This window comes from Pleurodeles waltl, chromosome 3_1 (assembly GCF_031143425.1).
Source record: "Pleurodeles waltl isolate 20211129_DDA chromosome 3_1, aPleWal1.hap1.20221129, whole genome shotgun sequence".
Classification (NCBI taxonomy): domain Eukaryota; kingdom Metazoa; phylum Chordata; class Amphibia; order Caudata; family Salamandridae; genus Pleurodeles; species Pleurodeles waltl.
The window spans coordinates 838,828,794-838,854,044 of NC_090440.1; the positions used below are offsets into that span (position 1 = coordinate 838,828,794).

Below are 25,251 nucleotides of genomic sequence, written 5' to 3' on the forward strand. Positions count from 1 at the left end.
TGGTCCATGTCTGAGGGCATGGAAACAGTCAAGCAAGAAACTGACGTTGATGCACAGGTATAGCACTTATACACAGCTCTCCTGTGTCACTTCGGGGCGAAATGAGGCTGACATGGAGCTGCACAGCGCCACCTACTGGCATCCGTTAGCTCAACTGTAGTCTGGCTCCTGGGCAAAATTCTAAAGAAGAGGAACCTGCAGTTAGCTTATCCATCGGAAAGAATGTTACCAAAGATAAGTAATTTCTTAAACAAAGATAGAACAGTGAATCAGTAGACGTGTAGAAAGCTTTCCCTTAAGTTCTGAACTTGTGTGGTGAGTGCTAGGGTTATTGGGTGGAGGATCCCCCTTAATCTCCTAGGTGGCAGACTTAAGGACCAAACCATTTTTGGAGTATTGAGGGATCAGGCCCTGTATGGCTATTTCCTGCCTGATCTGCATCCTGAGACTGGAAAAGACTAAGTTGTTGAATGTAATTAACAGAAACTTAAATGCCAGATGAGCACAGGCTCGGTTGCTACAGTGCACATTGTTGAGCTACTTGCAAGAAGAGAGGAAAATTATATGTTCGATGGCATGTGTAGCTGTAGATACGCATACTTTGCATAAGTCTGCCATCTAGTGTTGAGCTTGGAATTTTGCAAGTTGTTTTTCTTCGAAGACTATTTTCGATTCGTGAAATCAAGTGACTCCTCCTCTCTCTGATACTGCGCATAAGTATCAAGTCCTTTGTTAGATTGTTTTCTTTCTGCCATCAGGTTCGGATGTCTTTTCTCTCGCTCCGGTGAATCTCGGTTCGGTATCTTCTGAACTTTATTTCTACCTTTCTATCAGCGTCTGTATAGTTTTCGATTGTATATTCTATACTCTCAAATAGTCGATCTGTTTTTTATCGTCCGGGTCGATTTAATGCCCCCATGGGCGTCCACGCCCTTTTTAGACCTACTTTGACAATTGTAGTCGGAGAATGATAGGCTAATGGAACAAACTCCGTTTCGGCTCTGTCCATGGTATCACTCCAAGTTTCCCTACACATATTAAAAATTGGTGTGTAATTTGTGTCTGTCTCCAGAACACAAAAAAGAGACCTGCGACTTCTATCAATCTTTTTGGTCGAAGAAGACTCTCCTGGACCGAAAAGCACGTCAACTAGAAATAGCGTCAAAAGCAACAGAAGACACTCCCGACATCTTCGGAGAAGAGCATGTATAGGAAGAAATAGGACACCACTTAGCCTTCTCCATTTGGGACTTGATTCGGATCAGGATTCGGATGTCGAAAGCCAATCCATCCCACCGGCGCAGTTTGTAAGTACATCAGCACCATTGTACCAAACAAAGACTTTCAAAAAGACTCCTGCATTGGTCATTGGTCCTCCACTGCCCTCGGGCCTGGTAGGAGCCGAAAAACACATTTGGATGCCACACCTTCAGGTCAGCACTGAAATTACAAAAGACCACAAAGAATTCGGCACAGACCAAACAGGCATCCCAATCTGTTTTGGTATCAAGCTGAAAAACTGACATTTCTGCTCTCTACTATGAAGCCGCAAAAATTACCAACCATTTAAGAGCTGACATTTTCGGTTCAAGTAAAACATTCAGTATCGCAGAGTTTGAAACCTAAAACTGTACCTTCCAAACCTTCTACAGTTGCAACAGAGGAGCCAACTTCTATAAAGCCGATACTTGAAGTAATGGACGCTAAATAGCACAAGCTTCAAATACAAAAAGGAACAGGAAGGATGGTAGCTTCTCCTCCTGTTCCAATTAAAAGGAGACTCGCATTTCAAGAAACTGTGGATGCTGGGCCTCCCCTAAAAAAGCCTCCAAAGAAAAGGACAAGGCTCCAGAACAACCTCCGCCTTCACCACCTTATTCTCCTGTACTTCCTTGTACTCCACCATGACCACCTCCACATTCTTTTCATACACAGTTCTCGCCATAAGCATCATCAGCATCACTTCATAGGGATGATTTAAGTGATGTTCAGCAGGATGCAGACCTATGGGATCTATACGATCCTGATCCCATTTTATCCAATGATCCTGACTTATATCCAGCAAGGCCTTCCCCTCCTGAAGATACCACAACTTGGCTTACAACCAAGTCATAGCTGAAGTAGCTGTGGATCATAATGTGCAGTTACATACAAACCCAATTGAAGAGGACTTTTTATTCAACACTTTAACAAGTACACACAGAGTCCCAGTATCTACCTATACTTCCAGGCACGCTTAGACAAGCTAATGATATATTTAAAGAACTTGTCAAAGCAAGGATTATCACACCAAGGGTAGGTACAAACTTTCAAGCTGCACCCTCTGATTCAACTTTTATAAAAACACAACTACCACCTGACTCCATAGTGGTAAGTGCAGCGCGAAAAAGTGCTTATAGTCAGCCCAGAGGGGATGCTCCTTCTCCAGATAAGGAGAGCAAAAAACTAGATGCAGTGGGCAAAAGAGTGGCTGCTCAAGCTGCTAATCATTAGAGAATTGCAAATTCTGAAGTACTCCTGGCGAGGTATGACAGAGCCGACTGGGATGAAATGGAAGAACTATTACAATATCTTCCACAAGAACATCAAAAAAGAGGACAGGAGATTAGAAGCAGAGGGACAGCCGTTTCAAAAGATTCAATCAGATGAGCTACTGATGCAGCCGACACAGCAGCACTTGGGGTATACACAAGTGTGATTATAAGAAGGCACGCATGGTTAGGGGCTTAGGCTTTAAACCTGAAATACAGCATCTATTTGGCCCAGAGGTGAATACCACTATAGAAAAACTAAAAAAGGACTCTGAAACAACTAAACTATTATAAATGTCAGATATCCCGCCCTGACTAAAAGGCTTCTCTCTAGCCATTGCTCTCCGGTCTCTAGTGCAGGTTCTATGGGTATGGTTACCTTGGGCTATTTCTATGATCACATGCAAGCGTGTACTGGGGTCTCTTCTGGATAAGGTAGGAACCCCCCCCTGGGTCAATTCAGCCTGCAGGCACATAGTAGAAGAACCAACAGCAACCTATCCCTGGAAGGGGTGGATTGACAATGCGCCAAGGCACTGGCTATACAAGAAGAGGTACCCCCACAGTGTAATCTTATCTCATGGAATATTGCTGGCTATGACACTAAGCTATCTGATCAAGCCTGGGTTGGGTGTGTGGCTAACTATGATGTTATCATGCTTCAGGAAACTTGGTCGGCGGGACTGGCTGTGTGGGATGGGTATGACAGATATGCAATTCCAGCTGTACAGTCTCTTGGTGGTCGTTCGAAAGGTGGCCTGGTTACTCTAATTCGCCTCTCTAAGATAGTGGGTGCTTTCCAAATTAACTGTAACCATCAAGGTATATTGCTGGTATGGGTACTCTTCTCCAATCATTTTAATGTATTATTGGTCAACTTTTATAATGCTGTGTGGGATATGGGGTGCCAAATTGGGGCCCTGTTCTCCATTCTTAAGATTATGCAATATAGAATGGAGAAGGTGGGATTGGAATTTCGTGCCATCATCTCTGGGGACTTTAATGCCAAGTTGGGCCGGTCCAGCACTGTGGTTAATCCCTTCATCCGTGACTGCGAGGTCTATTCAGCGCTGGGTCCGCAGGACTCCAGAGGCAGAGATCTACTAAAGGAACTCGGGGAGATGGGCCTCTTGAATTTCTATGATATTGAAGCAGTAGGCACTCACCAACTTCCAACCTTTGTCGGAAGAGGGTCTGGATCGAGCATCGACTATATTTTTGTGTCCCCTCCTATGAGAGACTTGGTGATTGGGGGTAAAGTGTTAGGCGAATGCTTTAGCGATCATAATCCCCTTATATTGCCCTTTAAACTCCCTGTGGCGTTTCTCTTACTAGGACGAGGCAGGCATGTAACGGTGGTGACAAAGGACCAGGGTAGGCGGCTTGGGTGGAAGCAAGTAGACCACCAAAAAGTTGTGGGAAGGGTTTTGGGGGATAACCTACATCTATTTATGGAAATACTCCTGACAGAAGCGCCAAATCCCATGACTGTTATAGATGCGATAACAGTAGTATATGCAGCAGTCAGAGACTGTCTCTTTGTAGTAGGCAGCCACCCTAATAAACGTAAATGTGGCTGGTACGACAAAGCCTGCTATGATGCAAGGGCAAATTTAAAGATGGCTACCAAGACCCACCCTAGAGATTGGGTTCTCGTAAAAGAAGCGAGAATAAGGTATAAAAGGACCCTAAGGGATAGTAAGCAAAAATATAAAGATAAAGCCTGGGAAGAGTTAGAGCGTGCTACAGCTTTGAAAGACCCCGGCCTGTTTTGGAAGGTGGTGAATAGAGGTTCCTTTGAAACAGAAACCTCCGAGGGCCTTGGATGTAATATAGCCCCGGAGGCCTGGGTAACTCATTTCTGTAATATATTTGAGGGTACCCCCCCTAAGTAATACACAGGAGAGTGTGTATGATGTGGCTCCTAACCTAGCAATCAGATTCTCACTACAGGAGGTTATTGATGCGATACAGAGTTGTGCGCATAATAAAGCTCCGGGCCCGGACTCGATCCCGATGGATCTGTATAAAGCTAACCCTCAGTTATGGGCACCCATTCTCCTAAATGTTCTCAATGCAGCCGTAACTGTGGGCATCCCTGCCTCTTGGAGATTGGCATGCATAGTCCCAGTTTTTAAAACAGGTGATCGTAATGATCCTAAGTCTTATCGTCCTATTTCACTGTTGGATTCCTCTGTGAAGATTCTGGGACGGATTATCCTAGGGCGTCTGGAGGCCTGGATGATAGGAAATGATATTTTAAGTCGGGAACAGTATGGCTTCAGGGAAGGCCTCGGTACGCAAGAACAGTGTCTCAATTTACTGATGATAATCAACAAATACACGCAGGCCAGGAAAGGTACCCTTTATCTTGCTTTTATGGACCTCAGCTATGCTTTTGATAAAGTGAACCGGTCCTTATTATGGGAGAGGCTAATTCAGTTAGGGTTGGACCCTATTATTGTAGAGCTTCTCCGATATCTCCATGCAGGGACAGTAGCAAATGTGAGGGTGGGCCCAAATGGGGAATGTTCGGAGGCATTCAAGCTTTCAAGGGGTGTGCGCCAGGGGTGTGTCTTGGCCCCTACCTTGTTCCTTCTATATACCAATGGACTGAGAGATTTTCTGATGGAACACTGCAGGGATGTCCCGAAGGTGAAGGGTATTGATATCCCTGTGCTGACATACGCGGATGACGCGGTCCTTATGGCCCGCACGATGAATGGTCTCCGAGAATTAGTTAGAGCGTATGTCGTCTTTATGTCAGCTTTGGGACTGGAGGTCAATTTTAAGAAGTCACACTTTATGGTTTGTGGTAAACCTATGAGTAGGGTAGGGGAGCTAAGGGTGGAGGATCAAGTTATTAGCAGAGTCCACGAGTTCCCATACTTAGGGGTCATTTTTGATGAGAAAGGATCTTGGAAACCCTGTATTGCTAGAAGGATTGTGCTTTTTCATGCAACTGTTGGTGCAACCTTTGACTTTGCGGCTAGGGTAGGTAGCAAACCGATCAAACCCCTGCTTGAAATCTATAGGCGGAAATGCCTACCTGTCCTTCTGTATGGTTCAGCAGTTTGGGGGTTTAGGGATACCCGAGCCCTTATGGTGGAAGAAAATCGTTTCTCTAGAAGGCTTCTGGGTGTTGGTCAAAATATTTCTGGATTTTGCCTCCACCTGGAACTGGACCTTGAGTATGTATAGGACACTACCCAGCTGGCTCCCCTTTTGTTATGGATTTCAGTTTGGAGTAACGAACATGCCTCCCTTAATAGGGATATCCTAAGGGATTGTTTGGTCTGCGACCATGTAAAACCTATTCCCTGGCTGTCGCACATAAGGAAGATAGCACATGACCTGGGGCGGCCTGAATTGTTTGATTATCCCAAAGACCTGACTAGCTACGATAAGAAATGGGTTAAGGATAACTTTCAGAGAATCCAGGAGACCAAGAGGGAGGGGGAGGCTCTAAGGAAAAAATCGATCAGGGAATTTACTATGCTAAAGATGTGGGTGGGTCCTGAGCAATATCTTTTAGAAATCAAGGATGTGAGGGAAAGGTCTCTTATAACTCAATTTCGCTTGGGGATCATTAGAAGTAATTTGTGCTTCCCCCTAGGTCAGTATGGGGAGAAATGTATTAGACCCTGTCCCATCAGACTTTGATCCATTTTACACTATTCTGTGTCTTTTATGCACCATTTAGAACCCGATTCCTACTACCGCTCCTTAGGCCCAAGGGTTTTGTGCAACACCGTCCTGCTTTCATGTGGCTGCAAATGGCCTCAGATGTACTGGTATGGAAGGGCCTGGGATCATTCCTGAAGGGAGCTACCACTTGGCGCAAAAAAATAGAATGTTTAGAATGATCTCATTTATATTTCTTCAGTTTTTATGAATGAGGTTTTTATCTTTTTTTTTTTTTTTTTTTTTTTTTTTTTATATATATATATATTTATATGTACATGTTTTTATGATGGGTGCTTTTATTATACATGGTTTTTATTGGTATTCTTATAATGTTTTGTTGATTATGTGTTGTAATGGATGAATTTTTTTATACCGAATAAAGCTTCATACAACTAAAGCCATGGGTGCGTTATACACTACAACCACTAGGGGTACTTTTCATAGGCCACAATTTAGAGGTGGTTTCAAAACATCAACCACAGAGCCTTCCACCTCACAACAACACAACAAAAAGAATGAACACATTTCTATAATACAGGTTCCTTTAGAGGATCATATATTGAGGCTCAAACAATAGAGTAATAGGTAAAATATCTGCCTCTAGAGGTTCTTCTTCTACCAATAAACAGTGCCTTTTTACAAATACCCACAGTGTATACATCTCCTGTGGAAGGAAGACTGGTAAATTTGTATCCACAATGGTACAACATCACCTCAGACCCGTGGGTTCTATCAATTATCCAACCTAGCTATTGTCTAGAACTCATTTCCACTCCACCAAACATTCCTCGTTGTTTCCACAAACTCTCTCACGATCATCTTGTTCTACTAAAAGAGGAGGTTATAGAACCAGTTCCTCCATCCCAACAAGAGTTAGGAGTATATTCACTGTACTTCCTTATACCCAAAAAGGACGGTTCTAGATCTCAGGCCTCTCAGTCTATACATACTTTTAGAGCATTTCCACATGGTCACTGTGCAGGGTGTTAATCCTCTGTTACAGCAAGGAAATTACTTGACAGCATTAGATCTCAAAGATGCTTATTTCTATATTCCCATACATCCAGCACACTGCAAATATCTACGATTTGTCATTGCGGGAAAGCATTACCAGTTCAAAGTACTAACATTCAGGGTAACAACAGCTACAAGAGTATTCACAAAATGCTTGGTGGTAGTAGCAGCATTCCTCAGAAGACAACATATACATGTTTTCCCATATCTGGATGATTGGCTAATAAAAGCCAATACCATTTGAACATGCCAGCAACACACTCAGTATGCAGTAGATCTTCTACACAATTCTGGATTCACAATAAATTACCTCAAATCCCATCTTCAACCCTCACAAATACAGCCTCGTCTAGGAGCAATTCTGAACACTCAGTCAACATTAGCATATCCAAACCCAGTAAGGATTCAAGCTTTTCAAAATGTCTTTGCTCAATTACAAGAGAATCATACTTACACAGTACAGCTTGTGATGCAACTGTTTGGGATGATCGCTTCTTGCATAGCCACCGTTCCCCATACAAAACTACACAAGTACACTGCAGCAATGCCTTTCTCGTCAGTGGTCTCAGTCACAGGGTCATCTTCAGGATCTAGTGTTGTTGGACCGCCAGACTCACCACTGTCTGCAATGGTGGAATGCCACCAACCTTTCAAAAGGGGGGCCCTTTCAGGACCCCGTGCCTTAGATCACTCTCACAGCAGATACATCACAGATGGGTTGGGGCGCTTACCATAACAACTTCACCATACAAGGGCAATGGGATCCCATTCAACAGAATTATCACATCAATTATTTGGAGTTGCTAGCAGTCTTTCTAGCACTCAAGGCATTCCTTACAAAAATCTCACACAAAGTTGTGTTAGTCCGTACAGATAATATGACAATGTATTATCTGCAAAAATAGGAGGGGGGGCAGTCATCTCAATTGTCTCTTCTAACTCAGACAATTTGGTAGTGGATGATTCACAATCACATTCAATTACTGGCAGAATATCTCCCAGGAATGGACAACCAGCTAGCGGACCTAATAAGCAGGACACAGCAACAAGTCCACAAATGGGAAATTCACCCACACGTACTTTACCAATAGTTTCGCCTATGGGTAACACCATAAATAGATCTCTTCGCCACTGCAGAAAACTCAAAATGCCAAAACTCCAGATACCCACACACTCAGTCCAGGGGCAATGTTCTGTGGACGTATTGGTCAGGGATATTTGTTTATGGTTTTCCGCCTCTCCCGATCATTCCATTTCTTGTGCACACATTAAAAAAACCTCACTCACCATGATTCTTGTAGCCCCCACATGGGCACGTCAGCCTTGGTACACAACACTATTGGATCTGTCTCTGGTTCCACTTTACAAAGTTCCAAACAGACCGGTCAAATCAGACATCCAAACCCTAAAACACTCAATCTTGCGTAATGGCTCCTGAAGTCATAGAGTTTGGATATTTACAACTTCATTCTGAATGTATGGACATTCTTAAAGAAGCACACAGACCTACAACTAGACAGTGTTGTGCTGCTACATGGACACGTTTTGTATATTATTGTCAACCGAACAATGGTGATCCACTTAAAGCCTCTGTACAAGACATTGTGTGTTATTTGCTACATTTACAAAAGGCAAATTTAGCATACTCTTCCACCAGACTTCACTTAGCAACCATAGCCGCTTACCTACAAAACAGACAATTTGTTTCTTTATTTAGAATTCCTGTTATTAAGGCATTTATGGAAGGACTTAAGAGTTATTCCAACCAGAGTTTTTCCAGCTCCTTTATGGAACCTTACATTTCACATACCATACGTATGGGTCCACCGTTTGAACCCATGCACTCCTGTTCCTTGCAATTTCTTTCATGGAAGGTTGCCTTTTTGGTACCTATAACTTCTCTTAGAAGAGTCAGTGAAATACAAGCGTTCACTTTAGGGGATCCCTTTTTCCAAGTACATTAAGATCAAATAATCCTTAGAACAAACCCCAAGTTCCTACCTAAAGTAATTTCATCATTTCACATTAATCAATCAGTGGAGTTGGCAATATTTTTACCACAAGCAGACTTAGTTGCTGAAAGAGCTATCCATATACTAGATGTTAAAAGAGCTCTCATGTATCACATTGACAGTACAAAAAGTTTTAGAAAGTCAAAACAACTTTTTGTAGCCTTTTCAATGCCCCACAAGGGTAATCCAGTTTCAAAGAATGGATTAGCTAGATGGATAGTCTGGTATATTCAAACTTGTTATATTAAAGCTAAAAGTCGATTACCACTAGTTCCTAAAGCACTCTCTATTAGGAAAAAGGTGCCACAATGGCCTTTTTATGAAACATTCCAATAGCAGATATTTGTAAAGCTGCTACTTGGTCTACACCACACACGTTTACTAAACACTATTGTGTAGGTGTTGTAACTCATCAGCAAGCAAATGTTGGCCAAGCAGTCCTTAAGACACTTTTTCAAGCTACTTCAACTCCTACAGGCCAGCCACTGCTTACTTGAAGGAGACTCCTTTACAGTCTATGCAAATCACGTGTATCTACAGCTACACATGCCATAGAACGGAAAATGTTACCCAGTAGACATCTGTTCGGGGCATGTACTGCTGTAAATTCACAAGCGTCCTCCCCGGAAGCCTGTAGTCGTCGTAGGACAACATATTGTGAATATGTACATACGTTGCATGGACATCGAAGAAAAACAACTTGTAACACTCCGAGCCCCACACTAGATGGCAGAATAATGCACAGCATGTGAATCTGCAGCGGAACATGCCATGAACAAATGTACACTTAGTAAGTGACATTTTCCATTTCACCCGCCTGCGGGAAAACAATCTAACAGAGGACTCAATGCCCATGCGCAGTATCACCGAGAGGAGTTACTCGATCTCGTGAGAAAAAAACAACTTGTAACACTCCGAGCCCAACACTAGATGGCGTACTTATGCAAAGCATGTGAACCTACAGCAGAACATGCCACAAACAGATGTCTACTGGGTAAGTAACATTTTTCTTTACAACCAGTGTGTCAGGGTTCCTCTTAATACAATACCTGACAATTGCTTGATTAGGGAGGATTCATTAATAGATGTTGTCCCCGAACGGTTCCGAGCTGAAAAATGTTAGTTTGAGATATAACAAAAATTACATATTTCAGTCTTACAGTACTTACAATTGTGGTTACTACCCACAACAACGTTATTGAAGAGTTACTTGTGGTTGGTTTACCTCACATTAAGTAGGTCATTCTGTATTCCTTCAAGTAAATAAAAAGTACTCGCATAAAGGGCCTTTGAAATTCTAATTCTTAAATTTGGATAATTAAGAACTTGTGAAAGAAAACTCTTGGATATTATATACTACCTATTGTGTTTTTGTAACTGTTTGTAGTGAAAACTGGTGATGGATTTGCACATTACATCATGTCTTAAAGGTTGCTGGGGTACAGGACATGAAATATAATTGCTCGAAATCTAGTGCATTGGATGAACTGCTATAACTCTCTTGCCAAGAGTGTAGCAGCACATCTGCGGTGGGGTTCTTATAACCCTCTTTGTTTGACCACTTAGAGCACATCCACTCAGGCGACCCCATCCGAAGTTCGTGTAGCTGTGAGAATGTCTTGCCCTTTCCCAGTGTGATATTGCATTTGGCTTCTCAGTTCAAAAGTGAATGTTTCTGATGGATACAACTACCTGTGGATTCCTCACCTCATGAATACTCCCATGGCGCCAGCATTCGACGGAAATCTTCTTACTAGTCTCTGCACGTCGACGAGGACGTCACTGTCTCGCACGCGACGCCGTCTGACGTCATACAGGCAATAAGAGGTCCTCGACGACGTGCGGACGTCAGTTCCCTTTTTTCCGTGCATTCGAAACGGTTATCTTCGAGGGAGCAACTGTTACTCTTGCGGTTACAGTGTATATCTTGCTGCGTACTCTTTCTCTGTGGAAATAATGTCGCAGAGAAAGTCTGGATTTAAGCCTTGTCGTGAGTGTGGAGGCAAGATGTCGGTGACGGATCCTCATTCCGATTGCCTTTGGTGTTTGAGCTCCGACCACGACGTCTCGACTTGTGATTCATGTCAGCACATGAATCCGAAGGCCCTTAAAGAACGTGAGGCGAAGCTGTTTATGGCCAAGTCAAAGGAGAAGCATCACAAGAAGTCTTCTCCAAGACATCGGCGTCATCGAGACTCCCGGCGCCGTAGAGAATCTCGGCGTCATTCAAGGGAGGCTCGTTCCAGGTCTCCGGATCGGCGCCGAAAGACATGGGAGGTCAGCCCCACGGTGACGCCGCATCCTTCGACGCCGTTGCCCTCTCCGGCGTCACCAACTTCGCCTGGACAGGCGTCGGTGATTGAGGTATTGGAGCCTCAAGTGTTTTCTCCGGCGCAGACGCCGAGGCCGGCGTCGGGGTCGCCTCCGAGACAGGCACCCCAGTATCCGGCTTTTCCCACCCCTGGAGCCGATAGTTCCGCATTCTTGAATGCGATGTATGCCATCTTCCAACAGATGGCTCCAGGGGGTGCTCCGGCTGGGCCTTTGGCCTTTTCTTTGGGTGATCCTGCGCCTCTTCGGCCGGCACCCTTTATGCCCTTTCTCCCGTTTGGGAACGTGGGCTCGGCGCCAGTGTCGGCGCCGGTGGCCGCTCCGGTGGCTTCGGAGGGATTGGCCCCAGGGATTTCCATCCCGTCGACGTCGAGATTTCGGCCTGTGACTCCGGTGGGTCCATCTGTTTCAGCTGCTCTTCAGTCGGCGCCGTAGTTACCCGTGGCGCCGGATGCGGCGTCGGTGGCTTCGGAAGATCGGCGCCGATCTCCGACTTCGGCGGAGGCATTGTCGACTCCGCGGATTGAGCAACGACTGCATTCAAGGAGGCGTGCTCTCCGGGTACTAGAAGAGCAGGAGTACCAACGAGCCCTAGAGGAAGGAGAGCTAGAGGACTCGGGTGATGGGCTGCGTGGACTGGAGTCGGCCAGTGGGCTGGACACTTCCCCTGAGTGGGACCTTTCGTCCCCGGGGGAATATACTGAGGAAGCTGCTTCCTTTCATACAGTGGTACGGAAGGCAGCTAGTTTTTTGGACCTGCCTTTGCCGGTGGTGGAGGCGAAACAAAACCTTTTGACGGAGGTGTTGCATCCGGCCTCAGCCGCGGCGGAGCCTCTGTTACCTTTTAATGACGCTCTGCTGGATCCGGTTTTAGAGGTGTGGAAGAGGCCGGCATCTTCCTCAGCAGTTCACAGAGCCGTGGCCAGGAGGTATCGGACGGCTCCAACTGATCCTGGTTTCCTATCTAGGCACCCTACGCCAGAGAGCTTGGTAGTGCAGGCCTCCTGTTCGTCCAAGTCAGCGCCTGGTTCTTTCCCGACGGTGCCTGGGGACAGAGACTCAAAAAAGCTAGAGGCGCAGTCGAAGAAGATTTTTTCGTCCTGCAGTCTGGCGTTAAAAGCCACTAATGCGACCTGTATCCTGGGGAGGTATATTCATGCTCTGATGGATGACATCTCCTCTTCGTTTACAGAGCTTCCCCAGGGTCTTTTGGATCTTGTCTCTGATGCCCAGGCTGCTGCGACCCAAATTATCCAGACGGGACTGGATACCACCGACTCGGTAGCCAGAGCAATGGGCACAACTGTGGTGGAAAGGAGACAGGCCTGGCTCCGTAACTCGGGCTTTTCGGCAGATGTACAGTCCACATTGTTGGATCTCCCGTTTGATGGGGACAAACTGTTTGGGGCTAAGGCTGATTCGGCCTTGGAACGTTTTAAGGAGAGCAGGGCCACGGCTAAGTCGTTGGGACTCCAAGCTCCTTCTTCCACGGCCTCTTCCAGATTCTTCAGGAGGTTTCGTGGATTTGGGCGTGGCTCTTCCTCCTCTTCCTTTCGGGGAAGATATCAGCAACCTGCCTCTTCCCATCCCTATAGATCTTTTAGGGGGAGGGGTAGGGTCCGCACCAGGGGAGCCTCTCAGCAGCACTCTGCCTCTTTCTCATCCTCTGGCGGGGTGCAGCAGGGGAAGCAGCCTTAGGCTTCCACCATTTCCCACTCACTCCTCTCCTGTAGGGGGAAGATTACAGCATTTTCTCACCAAATGGGAGACTGTTACGTCGGACACTTGGGTTCTCAGTGTTGTGGGAAAAGGCTACACCCTTCCCTTTCGGGAGTTTCCGCCCCTCATCCCGCCCCGCCCTTCGTATTGTTCACAAGAACACCTCCTGTTGCTAGAACAGGAGGTAGAAGTCCTCCTTTTAAAGGGCGCGGTGGAGTTGGTCCCGGAGCAGGAAAGGGGTCAAGGAGTTTACTCAAGGTATTTCCTGATTCCCAAGAAGGATGGTCGTTTGAGACCAATTCTGGACCTGAGGATCTTGAATTGGTTCCTCAAGCAGGAAAAGTTCAAGATGCTGACCCTAGCAGAGGTGCTTTTGGCGTTGAACATGGAAGACTGGATGGTGTCTGTCGACTTGCAGGATGCTTACTTTCATATCCCGATACTCAAGTCACACAGGAAGTATCTCCGGTTTGTGGTGGGATCGCAACACTACCAGTTTGCGGTCCTTCCGTTTGGTCTTACTTCAGCACCTCGAGTCTTCACGAAGGTGATGTCGGTGGTTGCGGCAGAGCTCAGAAGGAAGGGGATAGCAGTATTCCCTTACTTGGACGATTGGTTGATCAAAGCCAAGTCCCCGGAGCTTGTGTTGCGTCATCTGCAGTCAACAACCCAGTTGTTGTTCGACCTGGGCTTTTCGGTGAACGAGCCCAAATCTCACCTAGAGCCCTCTCAGCGCCTCCTGTTCATAGGGGCAGTACTGGATACAACATTGGGTCGGGCCTTTCCTCCGCCTCAGCGGATTCAAGATATTCAGGATTTGGTTCCAATGTTTCGAAATGGAGCGGTAGTTCCAGTCCTCAAGGTCCTTCGTCTGCTCGGTCTTTTTGCCTCCTGCATTCTGTTGGTCACGCATGCTCGCTGGCACATGAGGGCTCTTCAGTGGTGCCTCCGAAGGCAGTGGTCTCAACACAGAGGGGATCTAGAGGGTACTGTCAAGATCTCCAGAGATGCTGCTGTGGATTTGAAGTGGTGGATTGCAAGCAACAATCTTTCACAAGGAAAGCCGTTCCAGCAGTCGCCACCAGTGGCCACAGTCATAACGGATGCTTCCACTCTAGGGTGGGGAGCTCATCTGGGGGATCTGGAGATCAAAGGTCTTTGGTCTCCAGAGGAACAGATTTTTCACATCAATCTGTTAGAGTTACGGGCTGTACGTCTGGCTCTCAAGGCCTTCCTCCCTTCCCTTCGTGGTCAGTCGGTACAGGTCCTAACGGACAATACTACCACGATGTGGTACATAAACAAGCAGGGAGGAGTGGGGTCGTACCTTCTCTGCAGAGAAGCTCTTCGACTATGGTCCTGGGCAAAGGACCATCGGATTTGCTTGATAGCAAACCATCTGGCCGGAGTCTTGAACGTGCGTGCGGACAGTCTCAGTCGCCACTTCTCGGCAGACCACGAGTGGCGTCTCCATCCAGATCAAGTCCGTTTAATCTTCCAGAAGTGGGGGTTTCCTCGGGTAGATCTGTTCGCCACTCGAGAGAACGCGCATTGTCCGTTGTTCTGCAGCCTTCAGTATCCGATGCAGGAAGCGTTGGGGGACGCGTTTCAAATGACCTGGTGCGGCCAGTTGCTTTACGCGTTTCCTCCCATACCCTTGATTCCTCGAGTATTGAGGAAGATTCGCCAAGACCGGGCTCTAGTAATCTTAATAGCTCCGGATTGGCCAAGGAGGGTGTGGTACTCCGACCTTCTCCAACTCTCAACGTGCCCGCCGCTCCGTCTCCCTTTCAGGGCAGACCTCCTCTCACAGTCGCAGGGGCAGGTTCTACACCCCAACCTCCAGAGTCTGCACCTACATGCCTGGAGATTGAACGGGGCAACCTGAGTTCCTTCTCTCTCCCGCCTGAGGTAGTGGATGTTATATTAGCGGCCAGGCGACACTCCACTAAATCTATCTACGCTAATAGGTGGTCTAAATTTGTTGCGTGGTGTGGAGAGAGGCAGATTGATCCTTTACATGCTCATCTATCGGACGTTTTGTCTTTTGCTCTATCTCTGGCGCAGAAAGGTTGTGCAGTGGCTACCATTAAAGGTTATTTATCGGCCTTGTCAGCCTTCATATGTCTTCCAGACCAACCATCTTTATTTAAATCCCCTATTGTTATCAGATTCTTGAAAGGTCTTCTAAATCAATATCCTCCAAAGCCATTCGTTATGCCGCAATGGGATTTGTCCTTAGTCCTGACTTTCCTTATGGGGTCCCCTTTTGAACCTATGCATTCTTGCCCCTTGAGGTATTTGGTTTTAAAAACAGTCTTCCTGATAGCTATAACATCAGCAAGGAGAGTGAGTGAGTTGCAGGCCTTATCAGTAAAACCCCCTTATACAACTTTTTATGGGGATAAGGTGGTGTTGAGGACCAAGGCTGCTTTCCTCCCGAAGGTTGTTTCACCCTTCCATTTGGCTCAGGCAATTACTTTGTCCACGTTCTATCCTCCGCCTCATCCTTCCAAAGAGGAAGAAAGACTGCACCGTCTGGACCCAAAGAGAGCGTTGAGCTTCTTTATCGATAGAACAAAGGATTTCAGGCTGGAGGATCAGCTGTTTATTGGATACGTGGGCAAGAGGAGAGGAAAGGCAGTCCACAAGAGAACACTATCCAGGTGGGTTGTTCTTTGCATTAAAATATGTTACTCTTTGGCAAAGAAGGATCCTCCTGAGGGCATTAGAGCTCATTCCACCAGAGCTAAGTCGGCCACTTCGGCCTTAGCCAGAGGTGTTCCTGTGGTCGACATCTGCAAGGCCGCAACTTGGTCGTCCCTTCACACTTTTGCAAAACATTACTGTTTAGATTCTGAGGTTAGAAGGGACGGCCATTTTGCACGGTCAGTGCTGCAGGATTTCTTGGTTTGACCATTTAGGCACCCACCGCCGGGCGTGGTACTGCTTTGGGACTCTATTCATGAGGTGAGGAATCCACAGGTAGTTGTATCCATCAGAAGAACGAGTTACTTACCTTCGGTAACGACTTTTCTGGTGGATACATTAGCTACCTGTGGATTCCTCACGGTCCCACCCGCCTCCCCGTTGCCTTTATGGTCTTGCCAAGTAATCCTTGAGTGCGCTCCTCTTGGTCTTTGAGGGTGCAATAGATGTATATATATAATATATTTATATATATATAGGTATATGTGTATATATCTTTATGTATATACTTGGTGTGTGTATATATTTTAAAAGAGAGAGTTTTATATATATATATATATATATATATATGTACATAAAAAGATTTACAGTTATTCATACAATGTGGTGTATTTTTACAATATAATGGATGTTGCTTTGTTCTTTCATTGCATTGCCTGGTTGTTCTCATGCACGTAAAAAATGATTGGTACTGACGTCCGCACGTCGTCGAGGACCTCTTATTGCCTGTATGACGTCAGACGGCGTCGCGTGCGAGACAGTGACGTCCTCGTCGACGTGCAGAGACTAGTAAGAAGATTTCCGTCGAATGCTGGCGCCATGGGAGTATTCATGAGGTGAGGAATCCACAGGTAGCTAATGTATCCACCAGAAAAGTCGTTACCGAAGGTAAGTAACTCGTTCATTAGGTTGACCCTGGCTTTTGGAGCCCTGTGTCATGTGCCTTTTCTTTAGTATTCTTACATTGCTGTCAGCCCGGACAAGTTTTCAACTGACAAAACAGCTATGCATTGTTCAGCCCATTCCACACCCCTGTTCGAGTAGCATTACCTAACTAACCACTGTGAAAGCATGTGTGTTCTGATGAATTCTTCTAACTGAAGATTCCTAAACTTTTAAATTCCCCCAAGTGACATATTGAATCCAGTATCTTGTTCCAGCAATTGCTCCTGAATGCGAGTCTGCATCACCAGCTGACTCCACAGCAGCCTCATCCTGCCTCTGGAAGTGTCAGTGCAGAACTGTATGTAGGTGCCTCTTCTGCATGCTAACATCCCTTATTTCTGTTCCCTCTGACTCAGATCCAGGCTCTGCTCATGAACTTTGTAAGTTCTTCACCAAATTTCAAAATGTTTTTTTCAGTTACAGTGTGCTAGTAGTGTCTCTTTTGAAGCCTGCAGGCTTCAAACTATGGTGCACCTTGTAGAGGCAGATGTTGGTCACAGATTTGCATGACGTCTGTCTTTGGTTTCTGTGAGCAACATGATTCAGAGCCATGTGCCCAATGTGGCCTGGTTCATCCAAATGCCATCAGTGAGTCAAGAGTTGGACCTGTATGTTGCTGAGCAAAAAAAAACAAGGCCTGTCTCGACCTGTTCCCATTGTAAGTCTGTCTCTTTCTGGGTCTCCGTCCTTGGGTAACTCTAAGTCAAAGTCCAAGGACAAATCTCAGTGCGAATACAAGAAGCCCAGACAGTGATTGCCCAGTCAGCACTCGAAAGGTGGACAACACGTTGGTCATCTGACTTCAACGCCATTTCACAGCTGGAGTTGAGGTGCTCTAATTTGCCCAGGCCATCTTCAACTCCACGGCAGATAAGAGACCTTCATTGAGGCAGTGGCACAGTTCCCGTTTTCGGGCACCATCGATCTGTCCGGGAACCTAATCCCACCTTCTTCTGATGTGATCTTCTCTGGCGCCAGCTGACTCCATTGTGTTTCCACCAACTATCCTTCCCAGCCCCTCCCTGCAGTAGGCCATGCATTCCCTTCTTTGATGAAGAGCTTGCTGAATTTAAGCCAACCCCAATGCTGATCTCTGATCCGGAGCAGACTTCAGCTGGATTTCAACTATTCTCTCATTAAAGTGATTACTAAGGCACAGCCAGTGGTTTTAGAGGACTCTAGACAATGCCTGTACCTTGGCTCCAATATCTTTAATGTTTTATTTGGGTCAGGCTCCATGTTATTAAGTATTGTTGCCTCCTCACTATAATGTTGATGGACTGTAGTTAGACCTCATAAATTCAGGTGGTTTTGATACCTCACCAGAGACAGATTTGGGCTGTCCATTGGGGCCCTCCTCTTGTTGAAGTGCATCTTTTGTGCAGTAATGCATAGGCAACAGAGGTGTTGGGACTGCATTTGCCAACTGAGGAAACTAAGGCTAATCTTCTTTGAGATCCTTTCCAACCTGGCCCTTCACTATTAGTTTTTCTTTCCTTTCTGTGAAGCCCTAACAACCCCCCTGACTAATGGAAGCTCTGCACCATGTTCCAGTGACCCAGTTTTCTTGACTCTACACCCAACTCTGTAAATTCTGTAGCGTCTGCCTTGGACAGGAAATTAAACTTGAGCGCCTTCCCTGCCCCAACTGATGGAGACACAAGGTGTTTTGATGCATTTGGTAAGATGGCGTTCTCCTACAGTTTGCCATTGCAGTCTCTGAATTCATTGTGCCCATTGGTCACATGCACACAAGCCATGTGGGATATGACAAATTAGATCTTACTCTCCCTCCCGGAGAGTTTTGAAATACCTTTGCACAAACAGTCCACATCAGGCAGTATGCAGCCAAATGCTTTTTGGGGGTCATGCTAGACACCACAGACTGTGTAGGCCATGTTATGGACATTGGTATTGTGATTAGCCCTGCAGATTTTTTCAGGGACATGCAGGCATCCCTCACGAATATTCCTTTTGATGACATTAGGCTGTTTAAAGAGAAGGGGATTTAGAATTGTCTTTGGTTCAAAGCTAGCAATGCTAAGACCATCTTTGGGCTTGCTGTCCCCTGCACTTCAGTTCCATCATCAATACAGGAGTTCAGGACTTAATCATAGTGCCTGGCTTACCTCCAGAGTCAGCCATCTCTCCTTATGCAGCAATCCACCCAGCCCTTACAAGGCTTAAGGGGTTGGGGTAGTAGCAGAGGACTTGGCCACTAAAGACATGGCCATGTCTCATCCTCCTCTTCGTCAGTGCCAAGCCTTTCTTGTGCCCTCCTTCAGGATTTACCTATGACCAGTAGCATTATCTTAATTTAAGACTTTTAGCATTACAGTGCAGCCTCCAAATCATCCAAAATAACCAATGTCATCATTCTGGCGTACCCTCATGACCAAGATAAAAATTCTCCAGCTGAGACAAAGGGTCGTAGATCCAGTCAGTGATTTTAGTATACCCGCTAATTGAAAAAAATCTTTGGTAGGGGGTGGTGCATTCATGTTCATCACTTTTGGTTGTGTACTATCTGCAGATCTACTTCTCACACCTATTTTTGTAAGGGTTCGCTACCAACGAGTCAAAATCGCACCTTTGGTCACTGCAGAGTATGCCTTTTATTGGGGCCATTCTGGACTTTTCTACCCGTGCACTGTCTGGGATATTCTACATGTGATTTCAATGTTTTGTGCAAAGTCTTGTGTTGCGACCCAGAAGGTTCTGAGTCTTCTCCTAGCCTTATGTATTCTACTGATGCCTCATGCAGTCTGTGCAATGGAACCTCCTGCTTGAATGGGTACAAAGGTGGGTTGCATCTTGGACCACATCTGTGTGTCAAGCGAGGCAGCCTGTGGCCTTCAGTGATAGATTAAGGATTCCAGCCTGACTTGTGACTGGCTGTCATCCCTACACCCTGCGGAGCGCACAAGGGTGATTGATGCACTGGCTCTAGGCTCGGGAGGCGCCCTGGGTGATGTGGAGATCAGAAGCACATGTATCTGGCTATCAAGGACTTACTCCCTTCCATCAGTGGCTACCCTCTGCATGTTCTGATGGACAGCAGAGCCATCATGTGTTGCTGCAACAAACAGGGTGGATGGGGTCTGTAAAAAAGTGGGTTACTGGTTGAGGAGGGTGAAACTCTACTCAAGCAGCCACCACAATCCTTGTTAGGGTGAAATTACAAGCAAACCCAAGATTAACCTGTACTCAACCCTTTGGTAGTTTGGCACAGAGCAGTCAGGCTAAACTTGGAGGCAATGTCTAAAGTTTATAGTGTCAATAAGACCAAATTAGAAAATGTATGGTAATCTTTAATTAATAAAAACAAGACCAAAACACCAAAAGTCCAATCAGTAAAACCGGCGATATGCAGGTTTAAATATATAGGTGAAGACAGCGCCAAAAAGCATGAAATGCCAACTGTGGATATTTGGTTGTACTAGACCGGGACAAAGTCTCAAGTTCAGGCCGACCACAGTGGAGCCCAGGCCAGCTAGAGAGCGCCATTTAGGTGTGCTGAACAACAGTACCTTAAACCCTGGTTGCGGAATGTTGTGCAATCCTGTGCTGTGGATGTGTTGCTGAGCCGATGAGTCAGTTCTGAGGAGTTACAATGTCCTGCATTGTTGTTGTTGAGGATCCCATTCATGAGAGCTTGTGATGCAAAGTCTGATATTGAGGATGCGTCACTCAGCCAAGGTGAATCTGTGGACCAGAGGAGCTGCGAGACTGTGATGCTAGAACCTGCGTCCTCTTCGGGGCTGCTGTCAACAAGTGATTTCTGATGTGAGGGCCTGCGTTGTGAAGGTGACGTACAGTGGTGATTCCAGTATAAGCTAAGAATTTGATGCAGAGTCCTGGTGCTGGGTGATTCCTTGCAGCAGAATCGATTCATCGGTTCTGCTCAAGGTTTCGCAGTGCAGAAGAGGAGATGTGGCAATTCTACCCTGGGTTTCACCACACAGCAAAGGAGGTGAGTTGCTTTTTCTGGATCTACAGATGGGCTGGCAGAGCACCTTCAGGCCCACTTCCAAAGGTCCAGGACTGGGGTGGTACTAGTTGGCAGGGTAGTACTCCAGGATGGCAGAGTCCAGATGCTGGGTTCAAGGTCGATGGAGCCTTCTGTTCATGAGGCTGTAGTCAGGAGGCCAGCCAACTAGCCCCTGGATTCACTCGGGGGTCCTGGGTTCAACAGATGCAGATCCAGTCCTTTTTGCCAAAGCGGGTCAGCACATCAGAACAGCCATCCTTCAGAGCACCAGAAATCCAGCAGAGTGGCAGTCCTTTCAGAAGCACAACAGTTCTACTTCCTGGCAGTCCCAGGTCCAGAAGTGTACTGAAGAACTGGTGTCAAGCACTAATCTGGCACTTATCTGGTCGATGTTGACCAAGCTGCTTGTTCCCAATTCCATCTAAACGTTGCTTGCATCCCACCTAAGTACACATGATTAGCCCTGATACGTTCTGGGAGAAAGGGGATGGATGAGAGGAGAGAGACACTGGAGTCGCAGGGCTGAATCCGGATGCCTAGTGATGGTTCTTGAAGAGCCAGTCTTTTCTGTGATAAATTACACATCAGTCAAATAACTAATATTTCATAACCTATTTATACTTTACTGTTAAACTATGATGTGCAAGCTAGATGTACCTGTAGGGGGCCCCCTTTTCCACTTTTAATGGCTCTCCTTCTTTCTTGGAATTTTCGGCAACAATGTGGATTACCTGTAATTAAATAACCTCCTATTCCCTCTATAACTACTCCCACTGTGATACCAGATTAGTCCCTTATCACCTCAATTAAGCCTACCTAGATGTTCCTTGACGTTCTGAGGCTATCTTGAGTGTTTCACATTGATAAGCTTTCCCAAGATACAGACTCGCTCGACTCATAGACATTTACACAGACAACAATAATAACAACAAACTCTCGGGGAATTATATTCTCCAGATATTCATTGTACTGTGCTAGTATTGCGAGGAACGCAATACAGTGTTTAAATCATACTGAAAGCATAGGGTTAATATCAAGGATTACAGTTCACATTGTATTACTATGAAAACATAGGGCTAATCAGTAGCATTCAACTTCATGAACAACCGGCTTATCACTGTTACATGACAGAGTAATTTTGAGCATGGCAAAGATAACCTTAAACTTCATATAAGCTCCAAACACAGAATATTCTGCATCTTCAGCACCAATTTGACATAATGAAAATGCCACGTTGAACTCAGTGATACTAAACATATACACAGTACATCGATTGGTTAACAATAGTAATGCCACATTAAACTCGGTGATAATAAACGTACTCACAGTAGATCGTTTTCATAATAATTGTTCAATACAAACTCCTTTCTGTGATATAATGCAAGCAACTACAATAAGCGTTATAGCATGACAAGCGGCGAACATCCCAATGACCTTAAAAACCAGAGATGGGCCCTTTTAGGCGCATCACATCCTGGAGCCTTCGCTTATCAAGTCAGCAAGTATCAAGTTTTAGCAATAAGTGTTCCTAAATCACGCGCTGCGCATTGTCGCATTTCTAATAGTTAATTCCCTCGATCTGCTCTTCCAGAAGCAGCCTCCAAGATGCTTGGCAGAACAGAACTTGAAGATCAATATCGGAGGAGCAGAGATCCCTTCTCTGTAGCCGGTGACCTTTACAAAGCAAGCAGTTTCACTCAGGGCAGGTGTGGTTTAAATACCTGCTGCACCCAGTCTGACTGATAGGGAGCCACACCCAGTCTGAGACTAGAGATGCTGGAGGCTTGTGCAACACATGTTCCCTAACAAGCATTAGTTCCAACAAGCATTGGTCTCTGCAAACAAGCATTGGTCTCAGTAAACAAGCATTGGTCCCTGCAAAGGCAAATGATCAACTCAGAAGTATTTTACTGGAACATATCTGGGTTTGCAGGCCCAGCAGTGTCTGAGGTCCAGTATTTATACCAGATGCACCTTTGACATGGGAAAAGCTTCAAGAGTTTTCAATTTCAAGTGCACAAGTTTCCAGTTGCCCCTGCCCTGACTCCAGACTAACTACAGAAGGTATGCAGCCCTTTGTGTGGAGGCAGGATATAGCCTAATCGAGTGTAAGTACAGCTCTGCCCGGCTTCACCCTCCCGTCCTTCCAGTTATGGCCTGTCCTGCACACCTAAGCTTTCTGTTTTGTATGAATGTCTAGTAGGAATGCACAAAGCCCAATTGTCAACTGCACCCAGTCATGTGACCGAGAGACAGGCTAAATGCACTAAATGGGTAAGATGGAAAATGCCAACATTCTCGAAGTATCATTTTCAAAATTGTAATTTAAAATCTGGCTTTTAACATCCAAGAGGATTTTTCATTACCATTCCAGACACCTAACATGAGCGGGTTACCTGTTCTCATTTGGAAGTTACAGCTCATTAAATGTAGTAAAGCAACTCCAATGTTATCCTATGGTAAAGGTAGGCCTTGCAGTAGTGAAAAACAGATTTAAAAGGTTTTCACACGTAAAACTTAAAAGTACATGTCCAACTTTTTTAATACACTGCACTTGCGCTCTGGGCTATCCAGGGCCTATCCTAGGGGTGACTTGTATGTATTAAATGGAAGGTTTGAACCTGGCCAAAGATTTATTTTGCCATGTCTAAATGGCAGTTTAAAAACTGCACACTCAGGCTGCAATGGCAGGCCTGAGACATGTTTAAAGGACTGCTTAAGTGGGTGGCATAATAAGTGTTGCAGGCTCACTACTGGAATTTAATTTACAGGCCCTGGGTACATGCAGTACTCCTTTGCTAGGGACTTAAAAGTAAATTAAATGTGCCTATTGGGCATAAGCCAATGCCCACACCTTTTAGGGGGAAAGCACAAGCACTGTAGCACTGGTTAGCAGTGGTAAAGTCCTCAGCATCCTAAGGACAGCAAAAACAGCATCAGCAAAAATAAAAGTGGTGAAGGCAAAAGGTTTGGGGAAGATCACCCTGAGGCTGACAAGTCTAACAGGCTTATGTGTTCTATGCCAGGAGATGCTAGCTGGAGCTTTAGGACATTTCCTTCACCATCGACCATCCAGTAGGATCCCCCAAATGTCAGTGTAGGCTAGTTCAGTAGACCCCATTTAGAAGACCATGAGTAGCATCAGGATCCGCAGGTAGATCAAGACTTATTGGCCTAGTAATCCTTCTAAAAGTTTCATAAAATTGTAAATTCTAAAGAGTGTGCCTTGAGCAGAACTTTTCACTAGATCTGAGAGCGTTCATTGACTTAACTCTGCCCTCTAGAGTTTCCATGTCAAGTTTCCCTGAGAAATCCGATCAGCCTTCTGTGGGACATTCTTCTTTATGTGTACCTGACTCTGCTTTTCTTGGTTCTAAAGAAAGTTAGGAGAAATCATGGGGCTTGGAGAGTCTGACCCCTGATCAGTCTACATTTTCAGGAAGACCAATGGGGACAAGTGATCTATGGAATTCCTCTGGGTTCTTTAAAGTATATTTATACCAGTGCATACACTATATTTTCTGAATGTAGCATTTCATAACAATGTGCTGTTCCGTGAGATATTCTATTGAAAGATCCCTGAAAAAGACATGGATATAGGGGAGGAGATATTTTGAGAAGGCAAAGGCTGGATGTATGAGAGCTTGCTTTGAAAATTTATTTGAAACAGAATTATAGTTGGCTGGCTTAGAAGTCACAGTCGAAAGGAAAAAGGCAGGTATTGAATTTTTAAATGGGCTCTACAGACATTTCTCCAAAAGACAAAGTAAAAACTTGAGGCGTAAACTCCAGGATGCCCATGTGCAGTCATGGAACACAGCTGTGGCATCATCACACTGCCTTCTGAGGCTGCTGAGAAGAGCCACACCATAAAGAACAGAATCCAAGCAAGACTAACAGAGCCATTATTATCTCACAGACTGATTACTGCAGTTTTTTGAGGGCACAGACAGAGATACAATCTACAAATTACTTTTTCTGAAGAATGTTGTAGCATGGGCAGTTATCAAGATGCCTCTGAGAGTTCATCTTGTACCCGCTTTGAACTTAATCCTAGTTGCCACTGGCAAACAAAACATATTTCTTCAACTGATTTCTCTGGTCTACAAGTCACTGTATGGTGATTTCCCTGACTATTTAAATAAAAGGCTGCTGATCTGTTTCCCTGGTAAGACTATGGATGAGTTAAAAACATTTGGCTACACCTACAGTAAGGTTAGACAAGCTCTTACCAAAATAAAAACAATTGAAAAGCTTTCTGCTTTTAAAGCAGAGGTGGTTATTGCACAATACAAACTAAATTATAATGTAT

General features: G+C 45.4%; 1 protein-coding gene across 1 annotated transcript in view; it reads left to right on the top strand.

The window, feature by feature from the left end:
* HPS5 (HPS5 biogenesis of lysosomal organelles complex 2 subunit 2) overlaps positions 1-25,251 on the top strand; it is a 422,510-nt gene that overhangs the window by 259,692 nt on the left and 137,567 nt on the right. The window lies entirely within an intron of this gene.